The sequence below is a fragment of the Dasypus novemcinctus genome, chromosome 12, assembly GCF_030445035.2.
Source record: "Dasypus novemcinctus isolate mDasNov1 chromosome 12, mDasNov1.1.hap2, whole genome shotgun sequence".
Lineage (NCBI taxonomy): Eukaryota > Metazoa > Chordata > Mammalia > Cingulata > Dasypodidae > Dasypus > Dasypus novemcinctus.
The window spans coordinates 84,900,367-84,928,154 of NC_080684.1; the positions used below are offsets into that span (position 1 = coordinate 84,900,367).

General features: G+C 39.5%; 1 protein-coding gene across 3 annotated transcripts in view; it reads left to right on the top strand.

Annotated features, from left to right (window-relative positions):
- Nucleotides 1–813: 813 nt before the first annotated feature.
- Nucleotides 814–27,788, top strand: part of LOC101436104 (anoctamin-4) — a 336,425-nt gene continuing 309,450 nt past the window's right edge. The window contains exon 1 of one of the 3 annotated variants that reach the window (XM_058308604.1): nt 814–1,470. The gene's annotated coding sequence lies outside the window, so the exon portion shown is untranslated. The remainder of the gene's footprint in view (nt 1,471–27,788) is intronic. The other 2 variants (XM_071219030.1, XM_058308606.1) reach the window with 2 other exon arrangements.

The window sequence follows — 27,788 nt, forward strand, 5'->3', positions numbered from 1 at the left end:
GGTGAGTTAGCCCCTTCCTTGGTGCCCAGGTCTTCCTTTTAAGCCGTGGTATTTAGCAAAGTTAGCTTGCTTCTTAGCAGAGATCACAACAAAATGTCTAAATGACACTTCAACTCCTAGGTAAAAACAGGACTAAAAGTGAAAATCCTATATCATGTGAGTCACCCGAAAAGACTCCCAAGGACATTTGTATCTTCCTCTTAACGCCTGACTGGCAGAGGGTTATCTTTTCTACAAAGCTCCCCAAGTTAAAAAGTTTTGAAGTTTTATCCTGGAATCCAGTTAGATGGCATTTAACTCCAGAACCCTCTCTTCTAATTTAGTCATCACAACTGAAAGCAAAGTAATAAAAAATATGCATACTACGTTTATAGATTCAATATTAAAATAGAATGGAGGAAAAGGCAAGTGGGGAAAATTTAGAATTCTCTTCTTATTCTTCTATCACCCCTTTGCTCCTTCAGTTGTCTAGCTCAGTGTCGTAAGGATTATTGTTCAGAGTTGCTTACCCCAAACATACTGTGTCTCGCGGGTGATTTAAGGGACTTCAACAGGAAATCTTAACTGTCTTTAGAAATTAGCCTCCAACAAGTACTTCCACACATATTTTACACAAGAAAATTCCTGGAGCGATTCTTAACCTTTCCCTGTCCAAATTTATCACTTGTAAAATAGAGAGCCCTGTGGGCATCTCATCCCCTACCTTGGGCATAAGTCCAGAATGGCATTATTGCACTCATAGCCTCTACTTGGACAACCAGCTATGAGATGCCATTGACCATCACTGAGGGTGGACTTCCAATCTAGCTTCTTGCAGAGGTGCTTTGGCTGCGTGGGAAACTTACTGAAGGGCTCGTGTGACTGTGGGGCTTAGGAGCTGGTTTAAATACAAGCGCTGGATGGAGGGTGGGGTGTCCTCCTGCCGAACTTCTGTCCAGGCAGAGGGGGCTGTCCTGCCCCCCTCGGAGCTGGCTGTCGCCTGCTGCCCCCCTGTCACACCGAGACGGCCTCTGGGCTGGGCTGATTGGTCGCTGCCACTCACCGATACGGAATACTGATTTCTCGCCGGCCGTTCCTGCCACTCCACGGAAGCGCCTGTCCTCCCCCCGCCGCTCCTTCCCGACCCCAGCCTGGTTCGCTCCCACCCCCGCCACGCCGCCCCTGCATCCGCGGGGAGGACGAGCCCTGGGCGTGATGCTCTGAGACGGCGGCATCCACCAGGCTGCTCTCGCTCGGGCTGGCTCTCGGGAGAGTCCTGCTCCACACTTCTCAGGGTTTTCACAGCACAGACAACTGCGTGCGGGCCCGAGGGGAGGCTGGCAAGGACTCGTGCGTGCCCGGGTCATCGCCTCCCGTCACTTTGCCGGCCTCACCCCCGGCTGTGCCTGGAGGCTCTCGTTTGGATTTCTTTCTGCCGAAGACGGGGAGGAACGATCCGGTCTCCTTCCGTTGACTCTTTCTATTTTTATGGTAAGTGCACGCATCGAAGGAGCTGCTCTGCTGCAGTGAACCCCACACGCTAGCTCTCCTCCCCGCGGAGCTTTGTGACCTTCCTCCTGCGTGGCTCCTGGGTTCAGGGATCCTTGTCCGGGGTGGTCCAGCTAAGGAAAATGCCAGGGGTTGTTTGTTTTTCCTTTCTTTCTTTCTTTCTCATAAACCTGAGCTCTTCAGCTGTGATGGCAACATAAGCACTCTCTCTTTGTCCTTGAAACGGCAGGCAGGGAATCGTGTTCGTGATGGTAACCTGCAGCAGTGTGCAGAGAATCTGTGGAGGATGACTGACAAAAATTTGGGCAAGATGCATCCTTTGCATGCTGAGGTGCCCCCTCTCAGAATCCGGAAGGGCCAGGGATGGTTGGCGCCGTACAGCGAACTATTCCATCCTTCTGTGTGAAGACGAGCTCCCGGGGAGATAACGTGGGAGCGGCGGTGCCTTAAGCACCTGCCAGCGGGTGCAGAATGGCCCTGTAATCTTGTGGGGTTTACAACTTGGGCAGTCACACTGGCGGCAGGAGGAATCCTGCACTGGCGGCCGGAGCAGACTGCATGACCTCATTGCTTCTTTCCCTTGGAAGTCTCAGGGTGCCTGTTCTGCAAACCTTATTTTGCAGCCTCTTCTGAGGGTGGTGGGGCAGGGATGAGAGAACAGTTCTGAGTTGACAATAGTTGCATCCTCCTGCTGGGAGATTATTGGAACGGTTAGAGTTTTCTAAGGCAAAATGCGCCAGTTTCCAATTAAGAACATGTGTTTTGCAGTGTCCACAGGGCAGGTTGTTTATTCCAGGGCATTACTCTTAGAATAATGCCCTCATTTTTCATCTGCTCTTCTGAGGCTTACTGCAGACACCACCACAACTTCAAGACCCTTACTGGCTGCCTCTTGCAGCCCAAAGAAGACCAGGAGCATTTTGAGAGTTCTCACCTTGTTGAACCTGTGCATTGCAGAAGTCTCTCTTCACAGGGAGTTTTTATTTTTATTTTTTGGTAGCAGGTGGGTTGAATTATTTTGCTCAAAGCAGAGTTCAAAGAACAAGACTTGTAGTTGTGAATCTGCTTTGTTCTTTGCCAGCTGTAGACTGGAGGTGGGTCATCTTAACTTGATTGTGTGTGGGTTTTCCAGTTTTGGTGCATTTCAGTCTAGGGAAGGTTCCCATCAAATGTGATTTAGCTTCTGATTTGTAAAGTGCTGTATTAACACATGTGCTTTGTGATAAATGAAGGGAAAAAATGTGGGGTGAAATTTCTGGTCTCTCCCCCTGTTGATTTGGAGTTTGGAATATAAAGTTCCTTAACTGTCTTGCTTATTCTCACCACTTTTCTTTGCACTGTCTGTATGGATTTTTTTAAAACTAGTGTTGATGACATCAGGCATATGATTTTATCCTGTTTTCTGGGTCCAGCGTACATACATTTGGTGTTTTGTTTTTGTTTTTTATTCTTTTCTGGTTTTTGTATTCCTGTGTGTGTGGAGGGGTCTATATATGTAAGAAAGCATACATTTAAATAAAGATCAACAATCTGTAGATGTTTATATGATAGTCCAGTTCAAGAGTAAAACTAGAAATAGATTAACAGCAAAAAAAGAGAAAAGATTCTTGCGGACTGTAGTCTCTGAATCCTTAAATAAAAATAATGTTTGAAATACTTTCTTCATTGTTTGGATTAGCTGTTTCAATATTCACTCTTTCCTACAGTTGATAACGGCTTGTAGCAATATTGTGATTCGACTGGCAGACTTCCCTGCTTCCTCTGGTGATTCTTTCATGTTTAGCTGTTTACTTTCATCCTTAATGGTGTTTTCCTACTTTGCTTAATTTTTTTTCTTCCATTGAAAGGATTTTATTGGGTGCCTGGCAACTCAAGTTGAGGTATTCGTTAAGATGGAAAGAGTTAGAATCAGCTTGGGTGTCATGGAAATAGACTCCATATTTCACACTGCAGGCAATTTAGAAAATATTTCATTTCAATTAGTAGAAACTTTTTCTTTGCGAGACGAAATTCCTTAGGCTTGCTTAATTTTACTAAATAATATGCTTACTTAATCGCATATCAAAATTGTATACCATAGAAGCATATGCACAGTCGTATACATATACAAGCATATGCACAAATGTACTATTTGTGCACTTATGACTATCATGTAGATATATTTTTAATAGTTGCAGCATGCTAATTTAAAGAATAAAAAAAAATTCCTAAGCTATTGCTTAGCATCTTTCAACTAGGTTTGTGTGTTTTTTGATAGGGATTTCCCCATTTCCCACAGTCCCTCCTCCAAAAAATGCCTTTGGGAATTTCTTTGAATTGGGAGAGAGCATTCCTCAGCATTTCCTTTTCTCACAGCTTGGTGTCATGTTAATTCCTTTTCGGGGTCTCTGATAGCAGCATCGAAAACTACTGCAGGCAAAAATAATAAAAGCTGTGCTGAGCGCAGCCTGTTAGTCTCTTGGTCTGATGAAGTCACTGCGATGTTTTATTTGTGCGTGTCTTTTTTTTTTTTTTGGCTGCTTCTGTGCCTTGCAACTGTGCTAGCAACTCAAGCAAATTCGAGTTATTTGAAATGGGTCTAGAAAAACCTAGATCAGTGTAGATGCAAATATTCATTTTTCTCTATCCTTAATTACAACTATCATTAAAATAGTGCTTTTTTTGTTTTTGTATTGTTTCAACTTGAAAGCTGCAGCATGTGTTATGAATCATTAGTCTCCAATTTTTACCTTTTATCTTTCTACTTTCTCTCTTCCCTACTTCTGGTATATATATGTGTGTGTGTGTGTATGTTTATGTGTTTATGTAGGTACTTGTACCTACATGTGCATACACATACCCGCAAACTCAGACAATGAAAATTGTAAGATGATTAATAAAGAGTTTGTTACAGCTTGGGCAGTAACAGACTCCAAATGTTCAAATATGTAACCAAGAGAAGAAACTGCCCCCAATAATATAAATATATAACCTAATGCTTCTGCAGGCATTCTTGTCATTGAAACTATTTTCCATAGTTGATTACCAGGACCAGAAATAGAATCTGTTTTGCATTTTAATTAATGACAGTCTGAATCTGCCTAGGTTGGACTGCCCTCAAATTCTGGCATGTTTACTGTCTAAAAGCTCTTTGTGTCAAGAGGGAGTGTTCATGAGTGATACCAAGTAGAACCATTTGGTCCTTTAGCAACTGAATGAACCTTATCATTAACAATGTTGGCTGTATTTTTCTGTTGCTTTTTTCAGTATAATTAAGTCAATATATTCCCTTTTACCATCTCTCCATGATCTTTTTTTAGAGAGTAAAAAGAGTAATGTACAGCTCCCACATACAGCTTCTTACAGGGAGGATTGTTCTTCAACAGAAATTCAAAACCACTTCTAAGACCAGCTATGGTGATCTACTTTGAATGGGAGCTGCTATTCAATTGTCAGTTCAGGTTATATAAATTAGAACTGCTTCATGAGCTGTGTTGGCAACTGTGATTTTGATCTGTACCTCCCTTCTGAATTCATTAAGAACTATAGTCACTAGATCAGCTTCGCAGAAAAAAAAAATCCACGTCCTCAGCAGCATAATAATCTAGCCAGCTTGTCATAAATGTTTATGTTGCAAGTTATACCTCTTGGGTGGCAGAGGGAGATGTCAGAATTTTGGAGGAGAACCAATAGCCCTGCTCCAAAATAATGCAAGACTAAAGGAATTATATGTTTAGCATTTAATTCTCCAGTCAGGCTGTTGGCTCTTAAATCTGAAGAGCCAAGAAGTTGTTAAAAACACATAGTGACAGGTTTTGTAGGCCTTTTCCCTAATAGAAATCTTTGACCCTTAATTAGGCATCTGCTGAGTGGCCTTTTGGCTTTGTGAGCCAGCAGCATTTCTTATAGAAAGCAGACATTTTGTAATACAGCAGGAATTCACTTACATTTTTTCCTGTTGGTCGCCCATGGGGGACCTCCTTGGAGTGTCAGAGAGGGAATGAGTGTCTGGAGACCATCAGAGTCCACAGCCAGGCGCCGTCGACTATCTTCAGGACCCTTGGAGTCCAGTCCAGGCCCCGCCACTCACTGGCTCTGTGACAATCTCTGTGAATCTGCTACTTTGGGGTTTGGCCAGATAATCTCAGAGGGCTTTCCCCAGACATTAAAAAAAATTACAAAATGATGTTTTGCCTCTGTTTATGACCAGATGGATGTTAGTATCTGAAGCAATTTACTGGGTATAGATATTCTTGGGGGAGTGGAGGGTGGCGGCTGCCTCTTCCCTTGACTCGACAAAGCCCTTGCAACTATGATGGTGACAAGAACGTTAGAGTAAATCAGAGAAGTGTGACACCTGGTGAACCTTCATGACCAGTGCTCATGTGTATATGATGACTACCTGCTTACCCTGGGACAAGTGGAAATAATCTTTGTTCTCACCAAAAGGGGCCTCTAGAAGCATCTTACCTACCTTATCTTTCATACATAAGGAAACTGAGGCCCTGGAGCATAAAGTGACTTCCCTAAGGTTAGAGACTCATTAGTGCCTGGACAAGTGAGCTTCATGCAATGTTGGTTTACTAAGAGCCTTGCTTTGTTCCAGGAGTGGGCCCCTTCCATAATCCACAGCTGACACTTACTGTGTCATCCTTTGCTCACAAAATGGCTTTGTGGCATCCAGCTCACTGGTGTCCATTATTTCTGGGTTCATTTCATGCAGATTATGTGGCTGTACCAGGCAGAGTGAGTCACATCAAGCTAATGTTTATGGTAATTTGTTCATGCTTGTGTGGAAATGCATTATTTTTAGATTGAAATTCTGCTTCCTTTATGAAAATTTCAGAAGTTTTATGAACACTATGCTTAGTTTTTTGTTATTGTTGTTGATGTTTTTTTTAACTGTGGTTAAAACTATTTCAGTTATGCTTTTTTCTCTTTTGTAGATGGGATGATGTTTATGGATTGATTGCCCTCTCCATTCATTCATCCATCTCCTACTTGTTGAGCACCTCTTCACTGTCAGTTCTGATGCCAAGCACAGGGGCCCAGGGGTGAAACAGCCTGATGGGACCATTGCTTTTACGGAGCTTGAAGTCAGGTTATGCTTCGTGGAGTTTATAGTGTTGATTCCCAGCCAGTGTTCCACTTACTGTTTCACACAGTTTCTCTGAGAGTCCAACTGAAAAACAGTTTGCTTGAACAGATTTACCTGTGGCTATTGCACTGAAAAGTCCTTTCTCGAGAAAAGGCACCTTTGCTGTCATGGGGAACAGAGATCTTCCAGTTTCCCGCATTATTGTTTTTAGCTTCTGATTTTGATACCTGACTGAACAAAAGAGATTAATTAGCCAAACCTGTTTGTACAATTGTTGTGATTCACGAAATGACACTGCCATTCTTTGGCAAGAATAACCTGTTCCCTGGAATCCTAAATTGATCATCTGGATAGCACAATGTCCATGGAACTAATGCGAATTGAAGGCCAAACTCCTCAGCTTTGCACGCCGGACTAATCATAACGTGTAGCTCCTGTCTCCTTGGTCGCAGCTCTCTAAACCATTTGCAGTGCTCGGAAAGATGTCATGTTCTCCCTTGCCTCAGTGCCTTTGCACTGGACCATCCCACCTCTCTTTACTTGGGCTAACATTCAAGGCAAACCCAGATATCATCTCCCTTGGAAGCCTTTTGATGCTTCCCACCCTTATTGAGCCCGGCTGCTCAAAGCAGAGGTAGATAGGCCATCATCTCCCTACTACAAAGATATCATAGGACTTTACAGACCATATCGTAATTATTTGTTTACTTGTCTCTCTCTCCCTCAAATATACTTTTCTCTCTCTCCCTCAAATATACTTTCTGTTCCTTGAAGCAGGGGCTCTTACCTTTTCATCTCTGTATCCCAAGGCCTGGTTCAGTGACTGTTTAATAATATCTTTCCAATAATCCTTGAATGGGTGGAAGGGGAATCCCCATTCTAAATCCTATGGTGCTGGTATGGGAAGCTACTGCTCAGTGAGGAGAACTTAAGTTTTCAAACCAATGTGACTACTGAATTATACTGAAAAGGATGAAGAGATTGGCACCCATCCTGATGTAGTCACTAGAAATTTTATGCAAAATCCCAGAAAACAGCTCTGCCTCCAAATTAGTTTCAGTAAAGTAAACAACAAGAATTTATTAAGTGCCTTTAATAAGCAAAGGATCATATTAGGTCCCAAGAATGAAAAAATTTTAAAAAACGTAATTCAGTCTCCAAAATACCACAAACTAAGGGGGATTTGTTTCCACGTGTCAATGACCCAGCTTCAAGGGAGACTCTTAGAATTAGAGACTGGAGGAGGCTGTAGACTTGCAGGTAAGGCAGAGAAGGAAGGGCATTCCAGGCAGAGGGACCAGCTTGAGCACGGGTCTAGAGACCTGGTGGGCATGTCGGCAGTGAGGTGGCTGGGCAGGAGGTGGACAGGGAGGATGCAGGGGAAGAGGAGGAAAGTTGGGGTGGAGGAGGTAGGACTGGTGTTGGAAGAGCTAAATGCTGTTTCTTATTTTTGCAAGTTGGAGGATAATTCATGTGGTCAGGAAAAAGCCAAATGGTAATTTGTTCGGAATCTCTCCTCAGGTTTAATTAAATTTGTATTCCACAGGGAAGGAGAGCAGTTTCTCAGTATGATAACTGCATGAGAGCCCTTGGTTTCTCACCCACCCCTCTTGCCCTTGAGGATACACTTTGATACTCGAATTCATTACTAGGAAATGAAGCCAGGAAACCTAACCTAAATCAACCAGTGTCAACCTGGAGAGAGTTTAGGATTGAGGTCACTGAAGTACCTGTGAAATAATATCCGAAGTGTAAAGAACCTTCTTCTTAACTTTATTACTAATAACTTAGCTATGTTTCTTTTTCTGTGGCAACAAACTGTATGCTATTAACAAGGAATAAGATTATTTTATGAACTTGTGGGAAACTCACAAGCTAAGCTAGTGTCATGGAGATGAAAAAGTAGTTTAGAAAATTCTGTCACAGATTCCGTTCATCCCAAAGTATGGTTTCTGCTGTGCTTCTTCCCTTCTGTTATGTTTTTTTTCTGGAATTATCAAGGAACACATTTTTAGGAAGTGATAAATTGGCAAGTTTTGTGCATCTCAGAATCAGACCTTATCAGATTGACTCTCTACCTTTAAAGAAATCTAAAAACATTGAGGAGTGGGAGGGAAATCTCTAGGTATCTTGGCCAGAGCATGAAAGCAAATAAACTTTCCTTAAGGTAGGGGAGACGATGAAATAGAAAAGTAGTTTGCTTGCTTCATTCATTCATTCATTCATTCATTCATTCACTCATTCACCCAGCCATTCATTCAACAAATACCATTGAGCACTTACTGTGTTCCAGGCACAGTTCTAGGTACTGGGGAAACAACAGTGAACAAGCAGTCACCAGGCCTCCCTTCACGGAGGTGACTTTCTGGTGGGAGTGGGAGGAGGGAAGGGACAAGCCCTTAGCAAAGGCAAAGCATGTCCCATGGTGATTAGAACTATAGATAAACTCAAAGGAAGAATGTTTTCATCACTGTTATCTTCACATTTGATTTTCTTTTAGATTTAACTTATGCTTTTAAATTATTTTCTTATCTCCATTCACTTCTTAAATTTACTGTTATATATTTACTTTCACAAACCACAATCTTGAATTTTTTGGTCCAAGGTAAATCCAGCTGTTGCAACAATTGGAGTACTGTGAACAAAAGTTGTGATTAGGCATTTGGCTCTGGAATTCATGTAAAGGAAGAGTACTATGGACATCAAAGCTCATGAGTATTTTCTTCAAGGGTAAAGTTGTCAGAATTTAGTCAGAAAGCATGGGGTAGAAATGGACCCGTCTCTCACCTGAGTCTGAGGGAAGTAGCCAGGGCGTCTTGGGAGACAGGAAGATTGGAATGAGGTGCTCCTGTTGTGGGAGGGTGCAGAGAAGTGGTGGGTGTCACCAGTGAACATGGCTCATCAGGGGAGGGTGATGAGAGTGAGCTAGAGAGCGAACACGGGAAATTTAGCAAGGAATTTCATTTTAGTGGGGGTGTGTGTAGGGGGATGCAGGGTGCCGTTGGTGAAGGAGGGAGGAAGGCTGTAGCAGATTGATATTATTGATGAATTCCAAAAAGAAATATTGGGTTATGTTTGTAAACTGATCTTTTCTTCTGGGTGTATTAGGTAATATTGAATTCAGAGGTTTACTTGATTAAGTAATTAGGTAAACCTCTTGTGCCAGTAGGCCGTTGAGCTCCCACCCTTGTGGCATGACAAAGGACAGAGTTAGATGGTTTCTTAATGTTGGAGTTTTGATGTTGGAGTTTGATGCTGAAGTCTTAAGCTGGAGCCCTGGAGAGAGAGACAGAGCTGTTTGCCTGATAGTCTACAGCTGACCTTGTAGAGAGAAGCAAAGCCTAGAGAGTCTCATAGTCTACAGCTGACTTTGTGGAGAAAACAGAGGCACTGAGCCCAGAGGAACCCAGGAAGCCTGAACCCTGGCAGATGTCGGCAGACGTCTTGCTCCAACATGTGGAAATACACTTTGGTGAGGGAAGTAACTTATGCTTTATGGCCTGGTATCTGTAAGCTCCTACCCCAAATAAATAGCCTTTATTAAAAACCAACCAATTTCTGGTATTTTGCATCAGCACCCCTTTGGCTGACTAATACAAAGACGGAGAGGAAGGATGAAGCCAGTGAGACAAGTGTAAGTCAATAAGCACCACTTAGGAAAACGGGCCCTGCCTAGTGTAGAGCATCTGGGTGAGTTGGTTAATGGAAATTAAACCTTGAAACAAGACTCAATATTTATGGAATTCTGAAACCCTCACCCTGTATTCTGTGTGATCTGTAATTCAGCATCAGGCTCTCAGTCCATTGTTTCTGCCTTGCTCTCCACCCCACCCCTACCCCCTACACAGAACTGGGATTCACAGGGAAATATTTCCTTGTGGTGGAGAACCTGGGCTCTCAGGCAGTCTCTGGTTCCAGTCCTGGCACTGCTACTTACTACCCTTTGAACCTTGGGCAAGTCATTTAGTCTCTTTGTGTAACGAAAAACAAAGTTCATCACCGCTCATTCTCACTGTGCTTCCCCTGCCATACATAGCTGCTATTCTTCTCCCTTCTCTCTAGTATATTTGTATTTATATTTTGTAAAAACAGTCTTATATATGCAATATCACCCATATTTGTGTTTTACATGAGTCTTTACTGTCATATATAGTGCTCTTTTATAGTTTTTAGCTTTCCGTCTAGTAATATATGACCTCAGACTTTCAACTATTGTCATACCCACAAATAGCACTGCTTGTTGCAAACACCATGATTTGCTTTCACCATTTTATTCATTTCCAAGGATTACAAACAACATTTTTACCAGTTCTGCACAGATTAAGCCTCTGCTCTCCATTCTCTAACCTCATTCTATTTTCTGGTGACCTATATTCTAATTATTAATTCCATGAGTTTATGCAATATATTTAGTTCATAATAGTGCAATCATCCGGTATCTGTCCTTTGTGTCTGGCTTGCCTCACTCAGTATAATACAATATGTAGTACTCTGGGGTCTGGTCTCCTTCACTTAGTATAATTTTTTTGTCTGATATTAATATTTTGTGGTATTAACCTACATTTGTTCAGCTTTAAAAAAATGGTCTTACATATGCAATTTTACCCATATTCATATTTCACATACTATAGTTATATTTCACATAATATATTTAGTTTATAATAGCAGATCATACAGTATTTGTCCTTTCGTGTCTGGCTTGCTTCTCTCAACATAATGTCCTTCAGATTCATCCATGTTGTCATATGTTTCATGACTTCATTCCTTCTTATACTGTTTAATACTCTATAGTACATACACCACAATTTGTTTATCCTTCATCAGTTGATGGACACTGGGGTTCTTTCCAACTTTTGGCAATCATGAATATAGCCACTATGAATGTCAGTGGGCACATGTCTGTTCATATCTCTGCTCTCAGTTCTTGTGGCTATATACCTAGTAATGGTGTTGTCAGGTCCTATGGCAAGTCTATATTCAACTTCTTTAGGAACTGCCAAACAGTCCTCCACAGTGGCTGTACCATTCTGCATTCCCACCAATGGAGAATAAGCATCCCTGTCTCTCCACATCCTCTTCAACATTTACAGTTTTTTTATTTTTTAATAGTTGCCAGTCTAATATTGTATTGTAGTTTTGATTTGCATTTCCCTAATCGTTAGTGACATTGAACATTTTTTCATGTGTTTCTTCACCATTTGTATTTCTTCTTTGGACAGTTGTCTTTTCAAACCTTTTGCCCATTTTTTAATTGGATAGTCTATCTTTTTATTGTTTAGTAGTATGATCTCCTTATATATCATGGATATTAAACCCTTAACAGATATGTGATTGCCAAATATTTTCTCCCATTGAGTTGGCTGCCTTTCCACCCTTTTAAAAAAGCCCTTTGACGGGCAAAAGTTTTGAATTTTGAGGAGGTCCATTTAGCTCTTTTTTCTTTTGTTGCTCATGCTTTGGATATAAGGTTTAAGAAACTACTGCCTACCACCAGATCTTGAAGCTGTTTTCCTACATTTTCTTCCAGGGGTTTTATGGTTGTCGCTTTTATATTTAGGTCCTTGATCTATTTTGAATTAATTTTTGTATATGGTGTGAGATAGGAATCTTCTTTCTTTTGAATATGAATATCCAGTTCTCCCAGCACCATTTGTTGAATAGACTCTTCTCGCCCATCTGAGAGCGTCTGGCCACCTTGTCAAAGATAACTGTAGAAATGATCGTCTATTTTTGAGTTCTCGATTTGGTTCCATTGGTCAATATGTTTGTCTTTCTGTCAGTACCATGCTGGTTTTTGTTTTGTTTTGTTTTTTGTTTTTTACCACTGTAGCTAAGTAATATGCTTTAAAATCTGGAAGTGAGAGTCCTCCAACTTCATTCTTCTTTTTAAAGATCTTTTTGGCTATTCCAAATAAATTTGATAAATGATTTTTCCACTTCTGCAAAAAAGGCTATTGAGATTTTTGTTAGGATTGCATTGAATCTGTGAATCAGTTTGGGTAGAATTGACATCTTAATGATATTTAGTTTTCCAATCCATGAACACGGAATGCCCTTCCATTTATTTAAGTCTTCTTCAGTTTCTTTTAGCAATGTTTTGTAGTTTTCTGAATACAGGTTCTTTATGTCCTGGTTTAGGTTTATTCTTCAGTATTTGATTGTTTTAGTTGCTATTATAAATGGGATTTTTTTTTTATTTTCTTCTCAGATTGCAAATAAGTAGTGTATAGAAATGCTGTTGACTTTTGCATATTAATCTTGTATCCCACTACTTTGCTGAACTCATCTATTAGTTCTAGTAGTTTTGTTGTGGATTTTTCAGGAAATTCTAGATACAGGATCATATCATCAGCAAATAGTGGAAATTTTACTTCTTCCTTCCCTATTTTGGTGACTTTTATTTCTTTATCTAGCATAATTGCTCTAGCTAGAATCTCTAGCCCAATATGGAATAACACTGGTGACAGTGGACCTCCTTGTCTTGTTCTTGATCTCAGCAGGAAAGTTTTCAGTCTTTCACCATTAAGTACAATGCCAGCTATAGATTTTTCATTTATGCACTTTACCATATTGAAAAACTTTCCTTCAATTCCTATTTTCAGAATGTTGTTATCAAGAAAGTTTGTAGTATTTTGTCAAATGCTTTTTCTGCATTAATTGAGTCAATAATTTGATTATTTTCAATTTATCAATGTGGTTTATTACTCTAATTGATTTTCTTGTGCTGAACCACTGTTGTATTCCTGGGATAAAATCCACTTGATTGTGGTATATAATTCTTTTAATAATTCTTTTGGATTCTGATTGCAAATATTTTGTTGAGAGTTTTTGCATCTATATTCATTAGAAATATTGGTCTGTAATTTTCTTTTTTTGTAGTGTCATGACCTGTTTTTGATGTTAGGGTGATGTTGGCTTCATAGAACGAGTTTGGTAGCATTCTTTTGTGTTGAATTTTTTGCAAGAGCTTAAGCAAGATCGGTATTAGGTTATCTTTCAATGATTGGTAGAACTCACCTGTGAAGCCTTCTGGTCCCAGGCTTTTCATCTTTGGGAGGTTTTAGATGATTGTTTCAATCTCTTCACTTGTGGTTGGTTTGTTGAGATCTTCTGCTTTTCTGGAATCAGTGTGGGTGGTTTGTGTGTTTCTAAGAGTTTGTCCATCTCCTCTACATTGTCTAGTTTTTTGGCATACAGTTGTTCATAGTATCCTTCTATGATCTCTCTTCTTTCTATGGAGTCAGTGGTAATGATCCCCCCCTCTCATTTCTGATTTTATTTATTTGCATCTTCTCTCTTTTTTCTTTATCAGTCTAGCTAAGGGTTTGTCGATTTTGTTGATCTTCTCAAAGAGGTAAGTTTTGGTTTTGTTGATTCTAGTGTTTTTTTGTTGTTGTTGATTTCATTTATTTCTGCTCTGATCTTCATATTTTCTTTCCTTCAGCATGGCTCGGGATTAGTTTACTGTTCTTTTTCTAGTTCTTCCAGATGTGCAGTTAGATCTTCAATTTTAGCTCTTATTATTAATTTTTAAGCATTGAGGGTTATGAATTTCTCCCTCACTACTGTGTTTGTATTGTCCCTTGGGTTTTGATATGTTGTATTCTCATTTTCATTCATCTCAAGATATCTGCTGAATTCTCTGGAAATTTCTTCTTTGACCCACTGATTATTTAAGAGTTTGTTATTTAACCTCCATATATTTATGAATTTACCCTTTTTCCACCCATTATTGATTTTCCAGCTTCATTCTGTTATGATCAGAGGAAGTGTTTTGTATAATTTCAGTCTTTTAAAATTTATTAAAGATACTTGTCTTATGACCCAACATATGGTCTATCTTGGAGAAGGAATCATGAGCACTTGTAAAGAATGCATATCATGCTGTTTAGAGGTGCAAGACACTATAGATGTCTGTTAAATCTACTTCATTTATCACAGTATCCAAGCTCTCTGCTTCTCTATTTATGCTCTGTCTAGATAGTCTACCCAATACTGAGAGTAGTGTATTGAAGCCTTGAACTATTATTGTAGTGACATCTTTTTCTTCCTTCAGTTTTGCCAGTGTGTGCCTTATTTATCTTGGTTAACTCAGGTTAGGTGCAAAAATATTTAGTACAGTTATTTCTTCTAGGTGAATTTCCCCCTTTATTAATATATAATGACCTCCTTCATCCCTTAAATAGTTTTGCATTTGAAATACATTTTGTCCAATATTTGTATCACTCTTCCAGCTCTTTTTTTTTTTTTACTATTTTCATGGAATACCTTTTTCCAACCTTTCACTTTTAACCTGGTCACGTCCTTACATCTGAGGTGGATGTCTTGTAGACAACATGTAAATGGCTCATATTTTTTTAATCCATTCTATTAGTCTATGTCTTTTGATGGGGTAGTTCAATTAATGAACATTCAGTGTTATTACTATAAAGGTATTACATCATCCATTTTGTCCTGCAGCTCTCTGTTGTTCTATTATTTTATTGTCTGCCTTATTACCATTAAGTTTACCCTTCCTAATAATCTTAATTTCTAAACTCTTTTCCAAATCTCTAGCCCTTGTTTTTTCCTTTTAGGCTTCAGCACTCACTTTAGTATCTCTTGAAATTCTGCTCTTTTGGTAACATATTCTCTTAGTTTTTGTTTGTCTGTGAAGACTTTGAACTCTGTCATTTTTGAAGGACTGTTTTGCTGGATACAAAATTCTTCACTGGCAGTTTTTCTCTTTTAGTATCTTAAATACATCATACTACTTTCATCTTTCCTCCATGGTTTCTGATGAGAGGTCTGCACTTAATCTTCCTGAGTTTCCCTTGTATATGATGCTTTTCTTTTCTCATGCTGCTTTCAGAATCCTCTCTTTATCTCTGATATTTGTCATTCAGAATAGTAGGTGTCTCAGGGTAGGTCTGTTTGGATTTATTCTGTTTGTAGTGTGTTGTCCTTCTTGGATATTGATATTTATGTCTTTCATAAGGGTTGGGAAGTTTTCAGTCATTACTTTCTCAAATACTTTTTCTGCCCCTTTTCCATTCTCTTCTCTTTTGGGACACTGATAATGCAAATGTTTGTGCATTTTTTGCATTGTCATTCAATTTCCTTAGACTCTATTCCATTTTTTCCGTTCTCCTTTCTTTTTCTTCTCCTGTCTTTTCCAGTTCAGATGTTCTGTCTTTGAAATCACTAATTCTGTCTTAAAGCATTCAGATTTGCTCTTATGTGCCTATAATGTATCCCCCCCTCTCAATAGCTCCCTTGTCCATTTGCTCATTGTTTTTGCTGTCAGTTTTGCTTATTGTCTACTTGTTGTTTTCTTTTTGCTTGTTGTCTGCTCATTGTCTGTTTTTTCTTTTAGCAGGCACTGGAATCTGAACCTAAGATCTCCCATTTGGGTTGCAGATGCTCAACTGCTTAGCCACATCTGCACCCTGCTTGTTTGTTTTTGCTCATTTTCCACTTGTTGTCTTACTCATTGTTTGCTTGTTGTGTTTGCTTATTTCTGTCATTGTCTCCTTGTCATTTTTGCTGACTGTCTGCTCATTGTTATTGTTATTTTTTCCTGATTGATATCTGCTCATTGTCTGCTTGTTGTTTGTTTGTCTTCTTTATGAACCACCAGGAAGCAAACTTGAGACCTCCTATGTGGGAGGTAGGTGCTCAACTTCTTGAGCCACAACCCCTCTCCCTCTAACGTACTTTTTAAAAATAAGTGATTTTTTAAAAAATTTCTTTCCCCTTTCCCCGCCCCCTGTAGTCTGCTCTCTGTGTCCATTTGCTGTGTGTTCTTCTTTTGTCTGCTTGCATTCTTGTCAGCGGCACCAGGAATCTGTGTCTCTTTTTTTATTGTTGCATCATCTTGCTGTGTCAGCTCTCCTGTGTGCGGCACCACTCCTGGGCAGGCTGTGCCTTTTTCATGTGGGGTGGCTCTTCTTGAGGGGTGCACTCCCCCCTACATGGGGGACCCCCTGCATGGCATGGCACTCCTTGTGCGCATCAGCACTGTGCATGGGCCAGCTCACCACATGGGTCAGGAGGCCCTGGGTTCTGGGTTTGAACCCTGGGCCTCCTATGTGGTAGGTGGATGCTTTATCAGTTGAGACAAATCCATTTCCCTCTAATGTACTTTTAATCTCATCCATTGTGTCTTTCATTCCCATAAGGTCTGTTACTTTTCTTTATAGGTTTTCAAATTGTACTTTATGTTCACCCAGTGTCTTCTTAATATCCTTTATTTCTTTAGTCATATTTTCTTTAAATTCTTTGAAGTGATTAAGGAAAGTTGTGTGATTATCACTGAATAATTATCTTAAATCCTGTATCTGTTCAGGATATTTGGTTAGTTCTTTCGGCTAGGCCATCTATTCTTCTTTCCTAGTATGGCTTATAAATTTTTGCTGATGTCTAAGGCCTCTGAATATGTTGGTGAATTTACTCTGATGGTCAATTTCTCTCTATTGCCTATTTTTTTTCACAGGTCTTCTTTGATATTGGGTTCACCTTATTCTCAGTCTTTAAAATTGCCCAGCTTAAGTTATCAAAATGGGGCCAGGGACTCACTAGTGGCATGCAGATTTTCTCCCCAGGTTTAGGATACAGAAGGAACAGAAAACAGGTTTTCACCCATGCAATTCCCAGACTGGCCGGCAAATGGCAACTGTCAATGCACCTTTCCACAGAAGTGTTTCAGTCTCCCCTTTATTGTGTTCCTGTGTTGAATCTCCAGAGTGGTGATTCAAAGTGGGTTCTGCTGGCCAAATTCACTGAAGAAAAGTTCCCTGATTCCCCTTCCACTTTCCCTTGAAACAGCTGACATAGAGGAGGATGTCTTTTCCCTTTTCAGTCAGCTGCAATGACCCAGGGATTTTATCCCTGCTTAATATCTTGGGGGTGGGGGAAGGGAATCCCTTCCTGGCTACCTCAGGTGCTTGGTAACTCACGTTTGTTGCTTTGGCTTCTTTGTCTTTCTGTCCCTCTCCCTCCTGTGAGTTATGTAGCACTGTCTTGATCTGCTGACCCCCAAAGCAGGTCCCTCGAGCAGCTTTTGGCTCTTTCTCCATTGTTTATGTGAGAGCATTGAACTCTGCCTGTTAGTGTGACACCATCTTCCTACAATTCCAGTTTTAATCATCAGACTCTTAGAGGCTTACTGTACTTTGCAAATTACTTAGGTTGTAAGTCTGTATCCCAATGATGTCCTGAACAGCAGGTTAGAGGTAGTTGTAGGAGATGACTTTATGGCAGGAAAAGAGAAGAGTGAGGTGGAGGAGAAAAAAAGCCAGAACGCAGCAAATAAAATTGAATTCCTTTTTCTCTGTTGACAGTGGTGAGAATTTAGGAATGGTTGCACCTCAAATGTCATGTTGCCTAGTTAGGCTACTGCCACAGTGCAGTTTGCAGTTTCTTGGAGGAAATAATGAAGGACCTGGGGTTGGTATAGTTGAAAGCAGATGGTTGAAAATGTCTGTATTCTTACACCTAAGCCCACTAGCAAGTATTTTGGTCTTTGTTAATCTTCCAGGTGAAATGTGGTATCTCATAGTTTAATTTGAGCGTCTTTTCATGTTTTTACTTTGTATGAGCCCTTTGTTCTTGTACTTTGTCCATTTTAAAAACTTGAGTTTTGATCTTCTTGATTTTTAGGAGCTCTTTATATATGAAAGAAATGGACATTTCCTTATATCTTTCCCCCAGTTTTGCCATTTGTTGTTTGATGTTGTTTATGGTGTCTTGGGCCTAAGAAAATTTTTAATTTTTATGTAAAGTTGTCATTTGTTTCTTTAGTGATCCCTGGGTTTTCTGTAATAATTAGAAAAGCCTAATTATCTCAGAGATCATAAAGCTATTTCTTTCATAATATTTTTGTATTTTTATGGTTTTATTTATGTATATGTATTTGATTCAACTGGCACTTATTCTGGTTTAGTAATGAAACAGAAAATTCTGTTTTATTTTTTTCCCCAATAACTTTTCCCTATACAACCCAATTTTTTCCAAGCATTTTTTTGAATGATGTATCTTTTCCTTGCCTGTGGTATTTCTAGAGAAAGATATTTACTTACACCAGTGTGGAAGTGGCATGAAAGGGTAGGATCATGCGTTAAATTACTTTATGAAGCCAGAACTATTTTTGGAGAATCCGTTGTATTTTTTTGACTGTCAGTTAGTTGGCTAGTTTCACACTGTGTTAATTTTTCTAGTTTTATCTATTTTAGTGTTTAGTATGACTAGTCTCCCTTATTACTCTTTTCTTTCTTTCTAAACTTTCCTGGTTCCTCCTGAATGTTTATTTTTATGTATGAACTTTAGAAATTGTTTACTTTTAAAAAAACTTATGTTTGAGTATAGTTAATTTAAATTTGTGGATTGATTTGGAGAATTGACGTCTTTATGCTATTGAAGCAGCCTGTCCTCAAATAGGGAATGTGTTTCTATTTATTTAGATCTTATTATTTGAATCTCAGTGTTTTTAAGTATTTTCCATATAGACTTTGCATCATATTTTTTATTTAAATAAACTATTTGTTATTTTGTGTTAGTTACTTATCTATTCTTCATGTATTTCCAGAAGTGTGGAGAGATGGTTAGGGAATAGGAATATTCCTTAGGCACCATAGGACAAATTACCTGGGTCAAAATAGGAAAACTTGCATATATGGCTATAAGTCACTCATTTTTCTTTTATTTCTCTTTTTAAAACTGTGTTTTGAATTGTTGGTGTAACTATAAAACCATATTTGTTTTAAATTTGCAGTTGAATTTGAAAAAATGTTTTTCACTCTCACAAAGCTGGAGCACCAGTTGGGTCAGATCCTTCTGTAAAATGTTCTGTATTGTTATCTTGCATTAATTAATTCATTTGTCGATTAATTAATTAAGTGAACACTTACCATAGACCAAGCATAAGGAACAAGAAGAGTAATAAATCACAGTCCCTTTATTAGGGGGTTTTCTGCTCTCTGGGAAGACAAATAATTATAATAAAATAAGATAATGTGCTTTCATGAAAGAATGTGCAAGATTGGGACATGGAAGGAGAGGGCCTATGGCTGTCCTGGAACAATCAGGTCTTCAGCGAGGAGGTAGCAACTGAGCTGAGACTGTTTATTGCAGGAGTTGCTGCCAGGTGGACAGGACAGGGAAGGCTGCTCAGGCTGCGCCACACAGGCCAGCAAGTGCAAAGGCCCTCGACATGAGTGGGCTGCAGGTAATTCAGTCTTCCTTGAATGAAAAGGGCCCTGGAGCAATGATGGGAGGTGAGGTTTAAACCGATGCCAGAGTCAGATCTTGATGGGCTTTATATTACATGCAAACGCAGTTGCACTGGAAAACATTTTGAGCAAGGGAAAGACAAGATCAAACAGTAGACTCCATCACCCTGGTAGCCATATGAAGGACAAATGAGAAGAGAGGGGGTGTAAAATCAGAACTACTAGTACGGGACCAGTGAGAGACTGTTTTCTCTTAAACCAGGGCAGTGGCATTAGGAATGACAGAGGGACCTGTACAATCCACCCTTTCAACAACTGCTTATTTAAGTTACCTGCGCACCAGGCTGTTCTAAGGGCCTGTATGTCAGGTGGTGATAATTGCATCAAAGCAGAATGAAGGGGGGAAGGGAGGGCTGGTGTGGAGGGTGCTGCTCAGGAAAATCCTTTCAGTAAGGTGACATTTGAGCAGAGACCTGAGGAAAGTGAAGCGAGGTGTGTCAGGGGCTATGTGGGGAAAGGCTGTCCAAGCAGAGAACAGCCTGTGCTTGGCACGATTAAGGATGGAGAAGGTCAGGTGGGCTAGAGAGGAGTGTGGGGGAGGAGGCGGGTATCAGGGGCCATGGTAAGCCTCTGGCTTTTACTCAGTGGGATGGAAGCCAGGGCAACATCTCACAGACAGGACTGCCATGTTTGACCTTCAGTTTTTGCAGAATTTCTCCTGCTGCTGTGTGGAGAATAGACTGTAGGAGCTCAAGGGGTCAATAGACCAGTTAGGAGACTGGTGCAGAAATCCAAAAGAGAGTTGGGGATAGACCAGGTGGTGGAAGTGGAGGTGGTGAGAGATGGAAGGAGTATGGGTCTTCCTTGAGGCTGGGGCTGAAGGGATGAAGGAAGATGTGCCTAGGAGGCAAAGTGAGCAAGTATGGAATACATAACAGCTGACGAGGAAATATACACTATTTTAAAGAGAGATGAGGATAGAGTAACTGGGGAGGGCTACTTTAGCAAGAGCAATCCATGCAGTCAGTATGGTGGAGGGGCCATTATGAACTCTTGCAGGATTAACTTTGATTTGTTGAAACATTTGTAGGCCAACCTGGATTGTGTAAAAATGATTAAATAGAGAATTTCCAGAGCTGCCTCACCCTTCATTAAATAGGGTTAACCAGAAGTATATAAATGGTGTCTTCCTTCCTGAGTGATAAAATTGATAAACAGACTACACTTAAATAGAACTTTAAGAAATTTCAGAGCCTGAGAATTTTCAGCAGAGTCGTCAGGCCCTGATAATATATGACACGGGGAGGCACAATGAGGGGACATAGAAAAGGACCTACAGGTCACAGAAAAGGTGAGGAAAATAAATTAAATATGGCTTAAAATTGGAAATTGGTTGACATTATATCTAAGTGCTATTAGATAAAAGAGAAGAAAAAGGCTTTCTAATGCCCCTGCTTTTCTTCACTAGCAAAACGCATTATCATAGAATGTTCTACAGAGTTGAGTTAAGGCTTAGTTTCCTTATCTTGGAAGTTCTCTTTGAGTCATGCAGTGCTGTCAATTCCAAATAATAAGTATATTCCTATAAAGCATGTGATATATCATGAAACAGAGAATATATTTGTGGAAGGTTTTTATGGATCCTAGCTAGGTACCCCTTGTGTCAGACCCTGCCTTTTGAAAGATTTTAGGTTGCTTATAAGGGTACATAAAATTTTGATTTTTCCTGCATATTTGATGATGAAAACCATGCTCACAGATTTCCCAGATCACTGTGGACTGGACCAATTTCCACAATATAAGAGAGAAGTTTATTACAGTTGATTACAGTGAGCAGTAATAAAATATGCACAGTTCTCACCATGTTGGGTGGATTCATTCTTCCCTAGTGTAACCCATTGTTGTCTTCATAAGTCACAGTTCAAGAACTCTTCAGATTTTTTTAAAACCAGACTGGTGGATGAGATGGACTCTCGTAAAGCCTAGCAGTCAATATAAAGTCTTTTGCATTTCCCATACCAGTGGCACTAGCTGACCACTGTTTTGTGTAACTTTATGCATACTTTGTTAAAAATACACACATACATGCATGCCTACTTACATAATGCATGCATATGAAAATCCTTCCTCTTCCTACAAATGATAGTAGGCTTTTTGAATGATGAACCATTCTTATTTTCCATTTAATTCTTTACATCTAGCTCAGTGTCTGGCACAGAGTGGGGACTCAGCAAATGATTATTGATTGAAACTTAAAAACAGGCTTCCATTTTTGTGGTTGTTATTATTTTGCCATTGTTGTTCTGTTGGTTAAAATACTTCTTTTTTTTTTTTTTTTTTTTTTTTTTTGAGGTACTGGGGTGAGGGATTGAACCCCAAACCTTGTGTGTGGAAGTTGGTGCTCAACCACTGAGCCACATAGACTCCCCTGAGGTTTTCTTTTTATTCCATTTGTTTGCTTGTTGTTTGCTTTTTGGTTTGTTTGTTTTTAGGAGGCACTGGGGACCAAACCCAGGACCTCCCATGTGGGAAGCAGGCACTCAACCACTTGAGCTGTATCTGTTCCTGGTTAAATACTTCTGTACCTTGTTTAGTTCTGAATTACTTTTGATTATACCTTGTGCTTTTCTAACTTGATTTCCTGAGGTGGTCTATAGGATATTTGTGACTTTTAAGAATTAAAAATAGGCAATATTCTAATGAGAAGTGGCTCTGTTTCCTTTATGGATGTTTAAGGAACATGAGGTTATAGGACAAAGCTCCAGTAGTATGTACATATGTATGTATTTATGTGCATGTAATATTATATCACAAGGGATTTAGGGTACTGATAAGAATATATAAAATTTGACTTAATGTCAAACTAAAATTAGATGAAATGTAAGGAAGAAAAATCACTATTGGAACAACATGAAACCAGGAGTACAATTAAATGGCAAGCCACAATGACCTAAAAATAAATTACAGAGGATACAACATTGGCTGGAAACTTTATGAGCCAGCAGGAAGAGGAAATACTTGTAGGGGTAAAGATAAGCCAATTGTTTTGGATGATTATAATTACTCTTAACACCAACATCACACAAGACTTTTTCCCAAGAGTTCCCTCCAATAAAGAGTACACTGTATTTTGTAATGAAAAACATAGAACCTTGTAAGACTTTCTTCTAAAACACTTTTGTGTTAATAGCATTGCCTCAAATTAAAATTTGGTAAAAGCAATTGGCAAGGTTCCGTTTGGGTACTAGCTCTCTGCTGATCTCATTTGGCCCACTATTGAAGAGTGGATGGACTACTTGTACTTCAGGAAATCCCCTTGGTATATTGGTATTCTCAGTTAAGGTTTTGAGAAATATTCAGAGGCATTATTTCTTGGCAAATAAGGGTGTATTAGGCAGGCAAAGTCTTGCTGATGCAAAATACCAGGAATCTATTGATTTTTATAAAGGGTATTTATTTGGGTAGAAGCTTACAGTTACCAGGCCATAAAGCATAAGTTACTTCCCTTACCAAAGTCTGCTGCCACATGTTGGAGCAAGATGGCTGCCAACATCTGGAAGGATTCAGGCTTCCTCTTCCTTTTCCTCTTAAAGCTCCATGGTCCCAGCTTCAGCTGTAGGCCATCAGGCTTTCTAGGCTTTGTCTTTGTCACCAGGGCTCGATTCTCTCCGGGCTCAGGCTTGCTTCTCTCCACAAGGTCAGGCTCTCTCTTTTCCTGGGGCCTCTGCTGTGTCTGTGGAGCTATCTATATTCTTCTGTGTTCTCTTGTGTGTTCGCTTCCTGGGCTCCAGCTCAAAACTCCCAAGTTTGTCCTTTGCCATGTCTTCTATCTATGAGTCCCCACCCACCAATGGGTGGGAAATCAACGCCCTACTGAAGTGGCCCAATCAGAGCCCTAATCATAATTTAAATCAATTAAAAGTGAAACCTCAGACAGACCGGCTTACAAACATAATCTAATATCTATTTTTGGAATTCATAGACAATATCAAATTTCTATAAATGGCCTAGAGTGCAGCTATTCTGTGTGGTAAGTTGAGGACAGACCTGAAGCCCTATTTGATTGCTATGCTAAAGCTGAGATCAGCATCATTTTGAATGAACAGAACTGCCTAAGGAAGACATTTGCCTAAATAACAGACTGCCTTCCTTATTTCCAAAGTGGGGGCATAGTAGGGACCTAGCAGCTAGACCAGGATTGTGTATAGAAAACTGTTTGCATCTTTTTTAGTGCCCAAATGGAAGATCTACTCTCAAGGCTTCAGACAGGAATATGTGTTTCCAGGAGAAAACACAAACACTTTACAAAGTATGGAGGGTTTTAAAGGCAGTTCCCAAAATCTGAGCTGCATAGCCAGTCTCATTTTCTACCTTCCCTTTCACAATCACTCTTACCCTAGGTTAGCAGAGAAAGGCATCTCCCTTACCCATCCCAAATCTTATTGTAGCATGTTACTCAAGAATGTAGAAATTTCCTGGGCATAAAGCAAAGCAGCAATGAGAATTATTTCCTTACTGAGAAGTACAGTAGTGCTAACAATGAAAGACTTTCCAACATAAACATGTGCTACGTTGGAATAAAATTCTAAGGAAGTGGACTGAATATTGAGTTAAAGGAGAAGAAAGAACTATACACATTTTCAAACTGATAAAGGGAACTCAAGCTTAGGTATTATAAAAATGGATAATGGTGTGACATCACAGTTTTGTTTAAAAGCATCATTATTTACATATGCCACAAATTCTATTCTTTGTAATTCTATAAATTTATGATGAAAATTTTTAGATATCAAAACTTTGTGAGGTGGAAACAAAACATCATGAGAAGGATACACTGTTTTGTTTTGTTTTTAAAGTCTTTAGGGCATACATCAACAAAAGTGTTTGAAGACCACTAATCTCCTCCACATAGTATGGCCAAAATAATTTTAGCCTAATTATCTGCTTTAGCCAAAACAAAACTTCAGTTAAAGATTGAGAGCAACTAAAGAGACAATGACAGCTAAATACATTATGTAGTCTGGATGCGATCTAATAATGGAGGAGAAAAGGCTCAAAAGGACATATGAAATATTTGGAAAATAGACTAAAGTTTATATCAATGTTAAATATCTTGAACTTTGTAACTATACTTAAGGTGGTTATATAAGTGAGTATTCTTGTTCTTAGAACATATACATGAAAGTAATATGTGTACAAGGAGTATTATGTGTACAATCCATTCTCTAATGTTCAGAAAATAGGCAACTAGACATACAAATGATAGAGAGAATGATAAGGAAAATGTGGTGAAATGTTAGAATTGGTGGATCTGGGTACCTGGGGTAAGGGTAGATTGGAGTTCTTTGTATGGTGTTTGTATTAGATTTGCAACTGTCTTGTAAATTTAAAATTATTTCAAAATTTAAAAGTTTAAAGAAAATAAAATATTGTTTTTCCTTCTTTAGGCAAAGAACATAGGTTTATAATACATTTCTCCAGAATTCTACCAATACCACCCTGGTCAAAACCACTGCGTCTTGTGTTTGGACCATTGAAGTAGCCTCCCTGCTCTGACTTTGTCCCTTTACTGTATGTTCTCATCATTGATACTGAAGCCCAGCAGTATCTGATTAAAACAGAAGTCATGCCATGTCCTCTGCTCAAAACCTTTTGGGCTCCTGTGGACCTAAATTACATCCTCCTCCTATCTTCTATTTCCCCCACACTGGCTCATGGTACTCAAGCCACAGTGTCTTCCTTGCTGGTCCTCCAACATGTCACCACATTACAGGTCTTTGCACTGCTCTTTAATAGGAGTCCTTCTCATCCATTGATGTTCCCTGAGAGCACTCTTCTCCACTTATCCTCTTGAATGGCTCCCTTATCTCCAGGTATGTGCTCAGATACTTCGTGAAGTCTTCCTTGCATCCAGCTTCCCATCTCTTGGTGTAACCTATCCCTTTGAAGCTTTGTTTATCTCCATAATACTTAACATCTTCCAATAATGTATAGAATTTGATCCCTTATTTTGATGATATATGCCTTCATCCACTAGAGTGTGTATCATTCACTGCTGTTCCCCAGTGCCTGGAACAGTGCCTGGCACATATTAGGCACGCGGTAAATATTTATTCAGTGACTAGGTCTGCATTTTAGTGAATTGTCATGGTGAAGGTCAGTATTATATCTACATTTTAGTAACTAACAAGATAGGTAATAGTTAAGAATAAATAATCGATACTAGTATAGAATCTTAAAAGGCCCAGTTATTGCTTAATGGTTTAACTGCATTTGAGGAGTTTAAATTTTCATTCTTTACCATTACTTTCCCCTTTACTTGATACTGATTTTGCTTCATTTAAATTTATTTTCTATCTTGTTTTAATTTTTAATTTAAAATTCTTTTATTTTTAAAATCTCGATTGAATACCTACATTTCTTAAACTGCCTCAGATCTGTTTTGGAATGAGTTGAGGTTGAAGTATTGAGGTGCAGCAGGGCTTTCAAGGTTGGAGGAGGAGATATTGTTCAGGAATGCCTGAGTGCTGACTCTGCTTTCCCACTCAAACTTGGGACTGTGACTTTGTTGATGCCCAGTTTGTTTAAAGAACTATAAGATATTTGTAGAGTCCTCTCAAAAGGACGAGCAGAGTTGTTAGCATAAGCTTTTCCAGAATAATGAGCTAAGTCTGAGAATGAATGGGAAGGAGTCTGGTGATAATTTGACTCCTCTCTCAAATCTGGCAGTACCCTGCCTGTAGGGAGAGTGAGGGTCACTGGCAATACTGTCTGGCCCCATGAAGAATGAATGGAGAGAAAAACCATGCAAAGATATGGTGCATCTCTCCCTATTTTGTGTAGCCACTTCTTTTCTGTTAAATTCTGTATTCTTGGCTAAATAAATTAGCAATTTATAGCAGAGGGTGTGTGTTGCTGGTAGTGTTGATGGTCATGGTGTTGGGTTGGCCATGGCAGTGATGGTGGTGGCCATTGTTGCTGGCGGTGTTCGAGTTGCCATTGTTAATATTAGTAATTGTGTTGTTGATGGCATTGGGGTGGTTGGTGGTGGTGTTAATGATAATTGCGATGGTGTTAATGGTAGTGGTACAGGGGAGGAGGTAGTGGTGGTATGGAGAGTTCTTTCATTTAACTGTATGATTATTTTGGAATAGATCTAGTGTTGTCTTTGTGCATATTAAATAAGTGACTATACTGATGTCTTTCAAGCAATCCTAAGATTTCTAGGATCTTTGAGTCACAATGCTAATGCTATTTGGTATTTGTGTTCCCTTGGACTCAATCCAGCCTTTAACAAGTTGAGATTGTTCCTGTCTCTGATGGTTGCTCATGCACACGTGCACTGTCTTACTCATATGGATTCTACCTTTGTCTCTCAGTTAAGATATTTTCAGCATAGTGCCTTATTACGCTCCCATATCCCTCAAAGCAGTGGCAAAGTTTTTATTTCCTGTTAAGCCTGCCTTGCAGTGTTAGCAGCTTAATGCTGTGTTGCATTTTTCAGTATACTTTCACAGCCTTGTGTCACTGCGTCTTTACAATAGTTAGGTGACACAGGCAAGGATTGTTATTATCTTTATTATCATTTGAGGGATCATTTTACAGATACCGAAACAGAAATTCAAGATAACCGAATTACTCGAGCTCAGTAAATCCCAAACAGGACTAGGACAAAGACCCAGGTCTCCTAATTCCTGTTCCTTTTATTAACTAGCTGTGTTCTTCCTTTTACTATCTTCAACCCACCTGTCCTCATCCATCCCCTCTGACACCATTACCACCATAAATCAGTCTTAGAACATTTTTATCATACCAGTAGATGTCCTCATGCCCTTTAAGTGTTAATCCTACCCTCACCTCTACTGGCAACCAGTAATCTACTTTCTGTGCCTATATATTTGCCTTTTCTTAACATTTCACATATATGAAATCATAATCATACAGTATGTGGTCTCTTATATCTAGTTTCGTTCACTTGGCATAATGTTTTTGAGTTTCATCCAAGCTGTAACATG